General features: G+C 34.5%; 1 protein-coding gene across 3 annotated transcripts in view; it reads right to left on the minus strand.

The window, feature by feature from the left end:
• The window catches only part of LOC106615678 (probable serine/threonine-protein kinase yakA), an 80,243-nt gene that overhangs the window by 34,401 nt on the left and 32,522 nt on the right, over positions 1-13,320 (minus strand). The window contains exon 1 of one of the 3 annotated variants that reach the window (XM_070109636.1): positions 6,014-6,348. The exons of the other annotated variants lie outside the window; for them this stretch is intronic. The gene's annotated coding sequence lies outside the window, so the exon portion shown is untranslated. Of the gene's footprint in view, positions 1-6,013; positions 6,349-13,320 lie in introns of those variants that run through there. 3 annotated transcript variants of the gene reach the window in all.

Genomic DNA, 13,320 nt, shown 5'->3' on the forward strand with positions numbered 1-13,320 from the left:
CAAATTTAGTATTTATAGCAACACACAATGAAATTGCTTTGTCAATAATGAATTGATGTACGCAAGAAATGACAAAATTACACACATACATACTATATACATATATATGTACGTGTAAATACAAGCACAACTCCGTGTAATAAACATAAGTCCAAACACCGGCTATTACTTGGCAAATTCGTTGTAAATGTCGTAAATTTATTTAGTTGTTTGTAAGGAAATACTTGCACTGACAGAATTATGCACACATACAAACATATGTACACACATATATACATATATCACATATATATATACTTCAGCATATGTATGTTTGAATTGCACAAAGCTCATTCTCTTGGCAATTTACTCGTACTTTTGCAACACACTGTGCGTCATTCGTCTTCAATTTAAAAGGTGCGTTGCTGCAATTGCAACATCTGTGGTTGCATATACATATGTACACATATATAGTATATGGTATAATAGTACGAGTATTTCTTAGCACACAAGCGTGGTTACGAGCGTTTGTAATCGCAATAATATTATATGAGCACATGAAAATAAAAATGCGCACACAAATGGCAATTACCGCCGAACTGACAACAAACAACGCTGTGAACGACCAGTTGTAGAATGAGAAATGTCCACTCACCATAAACTAAACTTACATTAGCTCATAGTCGCTGAGAACTCGGTTAAATGTTGTACGAATATTTTACTATAAGTTGGCACAAGAAAAAAAAAACTTTTTTGCAATGAAATATAGCTTTTTGTTATGGAAAAACCTCACCGACGCACCTCGCTTTTCAAATACTGTACATATGTACATATGTACATGTGTGCATATTTTCAGGAAGAAATTTAACTAAATCACCATACAAAGGTTAATTTATTGTATTAAATATATTTATGTCGTATTTGGTTGAATTTTTCTGTCAATAAATTAAACTTTATTGAATACTTCGGGGAAATAAACAATATATGGAATAATAAGGGTGAAGACATAGTGGAATGAAGGAATTTTTTGTAAGTTTTTAGAAATAACAATTGGCTTGGAAGCAGTCACCATCTGAAAATATTATAACTGATAGACGTCTCAGTTGTTATCATTATTTACTATATCATCGTTGTGTTCAAACCATTTGGTGGTTTTAATGAAACTACTTATGACCGTCAAGCCTGGGGTAGATAGCCATTCATGGTTTGGTGCCTGATGGATTCCAACTGCTCCATATCTAGTTTGCGATAGAGTTTGACATTTAGTGGGAAAGTGGAATACTGTTTCCTTGTTCCCTGCTTGTTTGCAGCTTCCGCAAAAATTGTTATATGACAGAATCTTTTTTAGTGCATGTTCTCCAAATGGCCAATGCCCCGTTATAGTAGCTATACGATTTTATATACTCTTCCTGGACTTATGCAATAAGTCCGGAGTTCTTTCCCTGTCATACATAAGCCATATCTGCTTGATTATCTTGCATTTGATTATAGATTTCCAAACGAGCCATTTGCAAAATTTGTGTACTATAATGCTCTCTTTTAATTGTTTTTAGGCGGCGTGTTATTAACTCCGTCTCAATTTCGTCTAGAGAGGCTCTTGACTTATCCGACACCTTTTCGCTGCCGAAAAATTTCCTGCACCTGGAAGCCCAGATTATGGACAAGTGAAGTTAACCTACCAGTGAGCTTAAAGCTTTATGTTTTCTTATTTGTTCAATAGAGCTTAGCAGACCTTCTCTATACCTAGTTTTCCGCTTGGAAGATGCTAGCTGAGTTTGGTGGAAGGATAGAGAGAGAGAGAGAGAGAGACTGGATAAAGTTAACCAGAGCGACGAAAATTGTCGCTAATCAGTATATGAGGGGCAGGTTAGGTAGTCGAAAAAGCGCCAGGAGGCCAATACTACTACTTTTATTTCTATAATATTCCCTTCATTATCCTTTATCTCGCAAAGGCGGAACAATCAGAAAAAAAGTATTGAGATTTTTCTTGCTGCTTCCAAACAGCTTCCACGACTCGTATCCGGTGAGATTCTCAACCATACCACGTGGATACCGATAAGACAATGACCAGTTGAAACCACAACAACAAGGTAAATACTAGCTTTACTAAAGACGAAGAACTCGTTAGGCCTCATGCAATTAGTCCCAAAAGGATTTGTCGACAGCGCAAGACCTAATGTTAGCTCAAAGCTGGTCAAGCTCCTGTGAAACTCAGCTATCTAGTAGTCGAATGCATGAAGAGAGCCAAGGTCTGACTCATTCCCATTATAATGACAACGGGGCTAAAGTGCTTTTTTTGGCAGCCCGTCCACTTTGCAGTTTCCCGTGATTCAGCTACCAGAGTGGATAGCCACTTCTCTGAAGGAGCAGCTTCGGTTTGAATATCGCTGCAGTAGTCAGGAAGAGTGGAACTAATGTTGATAAGTAGGCTAGACGAACTTATGAATTAGTTACATATTTTTTTGGTTACCAAGCCATACTGTGTTCAAGAACATAACGTCAAGGATTGTAAACATCTGTTGGGCGGGGAAATCTGTTATATTATGTATAACATTTTATGACAGTATGCCTAATACTAAGCATGAATAACAATAAGTTCTGTTAGGTCGACATCAAAATTTTTTAACTCTTATGTCTGTTGGATTTTCATATCCCAGTGCCATAGATATTCTTGGTTACTTACAGAAATATTACATAAAACATTGTCTCAAAATATGTGCACATAGTTCATGTTCAAGTATACTAATTAGTTTAGTTAAAAATATTTTGGAGAAGTTTCTGTTTTTTTATGAAAATATGATTTGATCGTTTTTAGAAAATTATAAAAAATATTGTGCAATTTAATATAAAACTATGTTACTAAAACTTTCAAAAAAGTATATATGTACGTACACTATCTTCATATATAAATACATGTATATAAGGTAACTTCATCCAATTTTTTAAATGCACTTTGGTGAAATTTGTTGACCTTACACGTTACATTAAATTTTCGCGCATATTTTCGACATCTTAACAACTTTTTTTCTACTTTGTCTTATTTTAGAAATAATTTTTAACAACCTCATCAAAAGTGCACTTTTCATCCACACGTATGCAGTTTTGCCATAACAGCGCATGCAAGCATTTAAGCGCTTACACCATAAATGTACATATGTATGTAGGTATGTATGTGCGTACTCATGCGCATTTAATTTTATTATTTAAATGTTGCTTTCGGCAAATTTCCCACGGCGAACAAGCCGTTAAACTAAACTACACAACCAACGTGTACACAACAATCAAAAGTAAACAAATGGTGTTTATTACCAGACACAACAACAACGACAACTACAACTAGACAACATTGCCAAAATACTTGAAGTTTTGCGCGGCTTAGTTTGAAGACGATTTATAAACACGCGAACATGACTGCGAATTGCAGATGATGATGTCTTACATGGAAAAGTATAAAATGACATAAATGCATGGGTAAACTATAAAATCATAGTCACACATACATATATATATGCACGCATATGTACATTAGGGTGGTGAGATATTTGTGCTATTTGAAGCAGAGTTGAACATAACTTTGGTAGCAGTAAAAATAATTTTTATAAATGTTTTAACAAAGAGCTAATACTACAAAAAGTTAGTAATATTAAAGGTTTTTGGTGAAATCTATTATTTAATTAGTTAGTTTTGTTTTTTAAGTAAATTTAATTGTAAATAGAAATAATGACTTTTTTCTGCTATTTTTTCCAATATATATTTATACTTACATTTTAATAAGTATAATTATATGCCCTATTAAAACAATTTGTGGCATTTTTTTAAAACCTTGCAGCCAAAAATATTGAATAGGTATATTAATGAAGCAGTTATTTATGCTCAAATTATGGTAAACGATTTAATTTTTGAAATAAGATCGAAGGACTGTATACAGGGTTGAAAATTTTAAAACAAAAATTTTGCAATAAAATTAAAATTAAAATTTTTTAATAGCGATATTTGGTTAAATTTTTAATTTTTAATCCAAGATGTTTGGAATTAAAAATTGAAAATTTTTTTTTGATTTTAATTCCTAATTACAATATATGCTTGGGAAATTTTTTTTTTTTTGATCCGACAGTAAAATCCGGATTAAAAACGTTTTTTTTTACTTTTTAATCCGATATGCAGGGTTAAATTTTTTAAATTTTTTAATCCCGTATTTGGGATTACAAAATAAACAAAATGTTTTAATTCAAATGTTAATTCAATTATTTTTTTATGCATTATTTGCAATCCTTCGCGTATATAGGGTATAATTTAAAAAAATTGTAATATTCTTGTACTAATTGTTGTACTAACTGTGACATTGGGTAGCTACAGAGAATGTTAATGAATAGAGAAGGAGCAAATGTTAGCTGTACAAAAATGTTAAGTACGATGAGGGAACATCGAAAACGCGCAAGTTCGAAAATAAAATGTCTAATTTAACAATTTCATACCACTTTAACTTAAAATCTGTGTATCTCAAAAATTATTAATATTAACGATTTGGTGCCAAAACCTTTTTTGTAGGAAATTTAAAAACGCGAATTTCATAGAAAAATTAGGTTTGGGGGCCTGTAGTACCCCGCAGGTGCAAGTTATAACTTTATCGTATTGGAGACTTTTGTAGAGTGTTCAATTCTGACGAATACCTAACGACGGGTGAGATAATCCCATCAAATGCCGCTGAGTTATAAAATTAAAAAGAAAAAAAAATCAAGTTTTACGTGTATTTTACATGGGAAATCTTTACAGGCCTTGGTCTAGTCCTTAATATTAAAATTAAAGTCCCAAATTTTTAGGGAATTTTTTTCATGGTATTTCCAACAAATTTTCACCATTGGATTGAAAAAAAAAATAGTTCAAAAAAAAAAGCAGTCTAATGTACATACATTTCTTTTGTTTGTGGAAAAATATATTTAATTTCCTTTTTGCTCACACTCCCTCCATAAACAAAACGTCCAACGAAACCGTGGCTCAAATGAAAAAATTTCGTGATATCTGACTTAACGGCCTGAAATCCCTACTAATTCGATAGAAATAAAAAGTGTTCTAGAATTATATTTAATTTTTTTTTTCAACTAAAATGTTGAGCAGAAACAGAGAGATGTGCTTGCCAAAGAAACACAAATTAAGGTATCACCTAGTCAAATTATTCGCCAAAAATGGTCAACTGCGTTTTTTTTCTTTTGCAAAAATAAAATATCAGCTTCTGTGTTAACAAAAGCCATACAAGAAAATTTGTTGAATAAACTTTAGCCCGGATGCGGTCTATTAAAATAATATTTGTAAATTCGAAATTTATGCTTATTGCATTTAGCTTAAATATTATTATTATTCAAAGACATATCTTTCTAAAAGGCTGCTCCAAATTTGAAGAGCTAATACAATATATAAGATTTAATGTACTTCAATATTTGATTTACTGATCAAAAAAAAAAAATCTCATATGCCTACTAAATAGAAGGCTCAAATTAAAAAGTAGAAAATTGTGTGGCAAATGACTTGAGTCAAAGCGCCTTGCTTGTAAGTACATAATGACTTTAGCATATCTAAACATTTAAACTAATGAATATGCAAAAAATGTTGCTTGTTGTTTTTGTAGCCGGTTGACCTTTAAAGTTTCGCAGATCACAAAGCATGCGCGATTGACTCAATCAGGGATTTTGCTTTTACGAAAATATATAATAAAAAATCTTACAATAAATGACAGAGTTGTTTATATATGTACATATGTATATATAGATGTATATGAATATATGAATACACACATGCATATGTGCGCTAAGAAGTAACAAAAGCACGTTATTGTAATGCATCCGCGAACACCAGTACTTATACGAGTCTCTTGGAGGCAATGGTGGCAAGCAATAATTCGTGTTGTTGTTACTGGTGACTGACACTTCATTGCCACTGTTGCTTATATTAGTTATATTTTTTATTATTTATTTTTTTATATTTTTATTTATAGTTTTTTCCTTATAACTTGCTGCAATGGTTGTTATTCTCAAGTTACCACCGTTTATTCACCATAAATCCATTATATTATAAACTTAACTAACGCTACACTCCTATATATTTATTAAATGACATATTCAGCGTGCAAGAAGTGCACCTTTTTATTTATTTTAATTTTAATTTTTTAATTGTTCACTTGCTTTGTATTAGTATTCAAAGAATTTCTGTTATTTCAACTATTTGCCACACGGTAGCCAATTCTAATTATTTTCCAGTGAACTTGATTTAGCTCCGGTCAGCTGTTCGGTGTTGCCACAATTTTTCACAAACTCGCGTCACAACGCATAACTCTTCAGCTGCTTCGCTTCACGACTTCAGCCGAAATGGTTTACCGGCAGACTGATTGGCTGTCTGACAAAATATTGGCCGGTAGCTGGTGCTTTTGTTGTCGCGCAAAGTGGTTAAACTTGTTTTTATTTCTTTGAGTCTTTTTGCTGCTTTTTTTCTCAGCGCTTTTTTTCATAGTAAATATTTAGGTGAGTCCATAAAGTTCTTGAGCATATTTGCTTTTTTGCCGTTTTTTTTATTTAATTTATAGTTTCGTTTTTATTTTCATTCATTTTTATTTATAGAATATTTTTCTTCTTGACTGGTTTTCTTGCTATTGCAGACCATGTTCATGGATTCTTAATTGGAATTTGATTTTACCAATATGTAACTGCGAAATTAGCCTTGAAATTAATTTAAAAAAAAAAAAAAATTAGCCAACCTTCCACAGATTTCTTCAAATTTTAAAGTATAACAGATGCATTGATAATTTTGTCTGGAGAAGTCGATTTCTATTTCACAAGTTCAGTGACTCAAGTACTCCACATTAGTGTTTATAAAATATTTATCATTGCCATATACAATATTTTAAGAGCTTGTTTGGACAATATTTTTAAAACTTATAGAGAAAAATCCAAGAAGGCAAGTTATCTCCAACCATAAAGGTGGAACTTTTAGTAATACGGTTTTCGGAACTTTGTAAAGAGGCTGCTTGGTTTAATTATAGTTTATTTAACTGCTCTCTAAGTAAACCAACGGAAAGTGAACGAAAAAGTAACGACTTCTATCAAATAGCCCAGTCTCGAACGGAGCTTACGTATACCCGGCGTCCTCCATAATAAGATGGCCTTACTTGCGTAGCGAAATCTATGCGAAAGTGGACCAACTTTGCCTACACTCGTGGGTCTTCAATACGAACAAAAACAATAAAAATAATAATCATAACATATTAAAGGAGTCCGGTTCTCCTGGAAATAAGCTGGAAGAAACAGATTTTTCCGTGGAGAGGTGAAGAGCGAAAGTAGCCAGCACAAAGAGCAAAAGCTGGAAATAACTCTAGAGCTGAAGCTAAGCCTAGTTCCAGAAAAGGAACAACACCAGCGGCAGCCAGAACCAAACTCTGTAGCCAAATTATGGCTACAAAAAAAGGGAGCGTAAGAAGATGCCAAAAGTGTAGCTGCTGGTAGTGCGTCTACAAAAGACTGGCGTATTTTTAAGGTCAATGACACAGCGAAAGCAAGGTATGCGGAGAAGCTGCTACCGCCAACCAATGAGGAGCTAACAAAAGAGCTCCAGGAGTCCATTGATTGCGCAAAAGCGATTCTACCAAATTTTAAGTTTGAACCGCCGAAATCGCGACAGCGTAGAAACAGCGGGCAGCTGAAGAGGTTAAGCTTTCAGTCGCTTGGCTTGCGTGTTGGCCTTTATCGAAGGGAACGTTTATTTTTTCCGGTGTTCATCTTTGACGAGTTCTCAAATTATACTGAGTTCAGCGATTAAATAGCAGTTTGAGAAATTCTTTTAGTATGCAATTTTATCTTTCTAACGCCATAGACCATAACCCGATCGCACTTATACCACGGGAGATATAGATGACCCCTCTATTGGAAAAATAATTGATTTAGTTTTACTGGAAGTCATGTGTTCTTAATATATAATTACCAAAGATTGTGAAATAAGTCTTCAAGTGGCATAACTTATAAGCGATATATAATAATAAACAAGGTTCTAAGAAAATGACAACGGTTTAGTTTCGAGGTGGTGCCGGTTGCGCTACAACAAGTTCAAAGCCCTTAAAATGTGCTGCCGTTAATGAAACAGATAAATGTATATTTATTTATGCATTTTTGTTTATATGTAGAATTAAAAATAACAAAATTATTTCGAATAAATTTGATTTCTGCAGCTCTTTGTCGAATCACGTTCTATAAACCATAAAATTTGTAATAAACTTAAAACAAGCCCACATCGCAATTGAAAATGTCACACAGAAAAATATTATATTTGTACACAAAACAGCTGGAAAATGCATAAATTTTGCACAAACTTTTATAAGCAAACAAAATGTGCTCATTATTGGCGTTAAATTGTGGTGTAATGAGACAGCTGCGGGGCTACTACATTGAAATAACTTAATGACCCAAAAGTTGCTTAACTTTACACAAAACTTTTTATTTTCTTTCTTGCCTTAAAATCTTTCATTTTATGTTATTATTGTTTTTTTCGCAATCACGAGCCAACATGACGGAGCGAATGCCTGCAGTCAGCTTGAGTGAAACGTAAAACTTTTGCATTTTTCTTAGCGCGCTGCGGCAAATCAATAAGATAATCACCGGTAAAATTGACTGACATGTCGATAAACACATTAAGCGAAAATGCCAACTGCCAGGCGAGCGAATGACCAGCAGCGGCAATGAGACAAATCGGGCGAGCAGCGCAGCGCGGTGTAAAGTTCGCAACGATTTACGGCCAACAAATGCGCTCACATCCTGAAACTGAAAGCGCTTGCAAATCTAATTGCACACACGCACATCCACATACATGTTGATGTGTTTGCACATGTGCGCACATATATGGCGCATGGCGTATGTATGTATTTGGCAGCATTTTGCTGCGCGCTCGTTAGCGTATTGCGTTACCCAGTCGTCGCGAAACGCTGCCACACCAATTAACCTGCCACAATTCAAGCGGAGCTTAGCCGCGTGGCTCGGCGGCAATTAAAGCGAATTGCTGCTTTACACTTAAAACAGCGTTGAATGCACAAAAGCAACAAAAAATTGTAGCAAAAAGAAAAGCACAGCGAAAGAGTTATAAAAATCGAGTTGAAACAAAAATAACAAAAACTACAAATAAAAGAGCGAAAAGTCAGACCGGAATGAAAGAAAGAAATCAATTAAGCGCGCTGGTGTTTAACTGCCACAGTTGCAAGCATGTTATTGCGCTTACAACATGCTATTTTTGTGTTGGTTCCCAAACATATGGTTGCATTTACATATGTGGGTAGGTTGGTGTGTGCGCGCTTTTATTATCTCCGCGCAGCAGAAAAGTCCGTATGCAAAATTGTAGTGCAATCAGCGCGCGCGCATGCATCGAGTAACGTGAACGCTTTCACTTTCCATGCTGCGTGCAACAGTGCGAATCTGCGCAGGCGCAGTGGCGTGCTCGGGCCGCACAGGCCAAAGCGCATTCCCAAATCAGTGCAACATAAATACATGTACATACATATGCATATGTAAATAAATTCGGAAATATTTTGGCATGGTGCGGCGCCAATGCCTTTCATCCGGCGAACTCTCATTTTGGTGCATACACGTGTGTGAACGCATGTTGCATGTTGTTTATTTATAAATACGCTGTTGCATATGCGTTTGGCAAGTTGCAACTACACAGGAAGAAGTATAATAATTTAAGAAAATTTGCATAAAATATACGAAAACTTTGCATGCGAGACTTTTTAATAGTTTTGTAAGGAAATATTTCTTAAACATACTTTTGAATTTCAATATACATAGTTGTTTGTTTTAGACATATGGGTTTCAAGAAGAAATGAAACGCATATAATTTAATGTTATGGCCAAGAATTTAGCTTTATTATAAAGACAAGGTTATGTTTAAAAAATGGGATCGCACTACTGGAATAAAATAAAAAAGCTTTATTTTACATAAAGAGTTTCTCACCTGAAACTTTCAATGTATTACTACTTTTCCTTCAATATAATGAATTAATTTTTTTTTTGCAGCCTATGCCACTGCAAATTTTCGGGTTTTAAAAAACCCTAAAGTGGGTATATAGTATTAAATTTGTATATCCTGAATATGGCTATTAAGCTTGCCGCAAAGTTTGTAACACCCAACAAGAAACGTCGAAGACCCTAAAAAGTATATATAAATGAACAGCTTGACGAGCTGTGTCGATTTGGCCATGACTGTTCGTCTGTTTGTCTGTATATATACGAACTAGTTCTGAGTTTGTGAGATATCAAACTGAAATTTTGATTACATGCTTTTCTCACCTCGAAGCTGCTCATTTGTTGGAACGGCCGATATTAGATCATACAGCTGCCATACAAACTGAACGATCAGTTTAAAATCCTTGTATGAAAAACTTTTTATGCGTCAAGATAATTTCACAAAATTTGGCATGGATTATTGCCAAAAGCAACGCTACAGTATTAGATGAAATGTGACCATTCTTCATATAGCTGTCATACAAACTGAGCGATTGAACTCAAGTCCTTGTATGGAATACTTTTTTATTTGACAAAGTATCTTCACGAAATTTGGATAGGTCATTATTCACTATAGCTGCCATATAAACTGACCGAAAAAAATCAAGATAAAGATCTTTTTAATGCTCCTTTATGTTATAAAAATGTACCTGTGAAAGGTATTATAGCTTTGGTGCAGCCGAAGTTAACGTTATTTCTTGTTTTTAACTTTTTCTTATTGAATGCAACTATTTCAAGAATATTTTGTCAAAATTTTAATCAATTTCAGCAAAATTGTCAAAGTTATGATTATTTTTATGTGTGTTTTTTGAACATTTTATAAAAAACTTTTTAGTGTTTAAAACTCAAAAGCTTTTTCCCTACAAATCACGTTTTCAAAATCGGTACATTTTATAACTTCAAAATAACTTCAACCCACTGACTGCAGCTGCACCTTTGAAATATTGATTTTTTTTCTGTAAATAATTTACGAAACAACGCTGGAAAAAAATTAGTTCAAATTAGTTTGTTAATAATTTCTATTTTAAAAGTATAGGGTCTACCAAAAAAGCGTCGTGATGTTAACATACATGCTGTTTATTTTTTGTTATACAGATAACTTTATGCCATTTGACTGGACCATATTCTCGAAATTTACGAGATGCTAAGTATCCATGAGATTAAACGTATCCATGTTGGCGGCGCACCGTCTTGTTGGAAAAAGTGATCGTCCGCGTCGATTTAATCAATTTCCGGGAGAAAAAAGTCGGTCAAATTAGTGTTACAGCGCTTGTTATTGATGGTAAGAGTATTTGCGGCCTTATATACCGATGATGCAAACGATCAATTTTACTAAAGTGAAGTAAAATGGAAACACTTACTGAACGTCATCCTTATTGGTAGACAATAACCAATCAGCCAACTTTTTTGCAAATAGTAAAGTTTTTTCTTTCAAAATCTTTCAAATAAATGAAAAATTGAAATTACGAAAAATTCTACCGCTGTTAAAATGGGTGAAAACTTGTGACCAACCATTACCCTATTTTTTAGTATTTTCCCTAAACATTGTATACAACATTCTTTTAATGTCATACTTTGTTTTTAATGAAAATATAATGTGCGGTCCATCCCTATAAGCAAGCGATATTATTCAACACTGCCCTCAAAAATATATCTTCAGACCTATTTGCTCAATACTTCAATATAAATAAATTTTAAGATGTTGCAGAGGCCCAAGCGCGAATGCCCAACACAGTAAACAGATCAACTAGAGAATTTACTTCCTTTTGATGATCTCTAATACATACAATATTACTGTATAATAATTTTAGTATAACGTAGCGAGTCAAAATACTGCAGTCATAGCGATTAGATCATGGAACGTATGCTGATTTTGAGAGCTTTAAATTATGCAAAGAGGTATCAGTTGGTTACAGCCGAGGAAAAAGCCGAAAAATGATAGGGAAACTTTTTAGATTTCATTGCTTTTCACTGTTTACGAATGTCGTTACAAATATTATTTATATTTACTTTCGCATACTATCTTCGCTAAGCACACTATGTGCATATAAATTACAATGCGCGAAATTACTAGCAACTATGAGCAGATACTGGCAGCTTTGGCTCTAAACCTACATTGCTACGTTTGCACCCCCAACAACAAGAAAACATATTTATGATTTCGAATATCATAACTAAAGATAGCTAAAACCAAACAGAAATATTCGTTACATGAATGCAAAACAAAAATCCAACAAAAATAAAAATAAAATAAAACAAAAAGAAAAAGAAAACAAATGAACCGATGAGCGGAGTGCCAATGCCAAAGCCAGTGCGAATGCTTGCTGTAATAAATATGATGAAGAAGTCTTGATTAATGAACACCGCCAGCGGCACCGGCAGGCAGCGGCGACAGCCGAACTCGACGCTGATGCCACCCGGCGGAGGCACACCGCCACAGCGTGCGGCAAGCCGGGCCGCATGTGCGCACGAAGGGAAGACAACAGCAACAGCACGGTTGACCCACTTTTCGCAGCAACTTTATAGGTTATGAGCATTTATCATAAGTAAAAAATCGAAGATTGAAGCCAATGTACAACGGCAGCTGTGTGCCGTGCGGCGATCATCGCGAACCGCGTAGAAATGCCGCTTTTGGCAGGCGCACGCCGTGCATGCGTTTTGGGAAAATTCCATGGAGAGTTTGGCTACAGATGTGGCTGCCGCTCAAACTGAAGGCGGATATGCTCATAAGCGGCAAATGTTGGCTACAAATGTACACAGCAACTATGTTTTGTAGCTAAATGTATTTGCTTCTTTTGCTTTTGTCGATTGTGGCTTTTGTTTTTGTTGTTGTTTGTTACTTTTTCTAATTGTTGCTTTTGTTTTTGCGCTGCAGTCAGCGATTTTCTAAAGCTTAAACAAATGCTCAACAAGCACTGCTGGAAATTTGAACTGCTGGAACGAACCCGTTTCGCTTGTGCCGTACAAAAGACTTAAGCAACGAACTCGTTGGCGAAACGGAACAAATAGGCGTAGCTAGTCTGTTGGGAATTCATGCAAATGGCATGCCATTTTTACTACACTATCGTCAATTCAACGCTCATGATCGTTACAAAAACAATAAAAAATACATAAAAAAGATTATTTACAATAACAACAACTGTAACAATTTTATTGGCGTTATGACTAAATTGAATAATAAATATGCGGAAAGCAACCACAAAAATGCAGTTCAAAGTCATCAGCAGCACTCAACGCCGCATCGAGATGACAACAGCAAAGCATAGTAATCAAAAACAACAACGAAAAAGCATACAGTCCCACTAACAAA

The sequence above is a fragment of the Bactrocera oleae genome, chromosome 5 (assembly GCF_042242935.1).
Source record: "Bactrocera oleae isolate idBacOlea1 chromosome 5, idBacOlea1, whole genome shotgun sequence".
NCBI classification, from domain to species: Eukaryota; Metazoa; Arthropoda; class Insecta; order Diptera; family Tephritidae; genus Bactrocera; species Bactrocera oleae.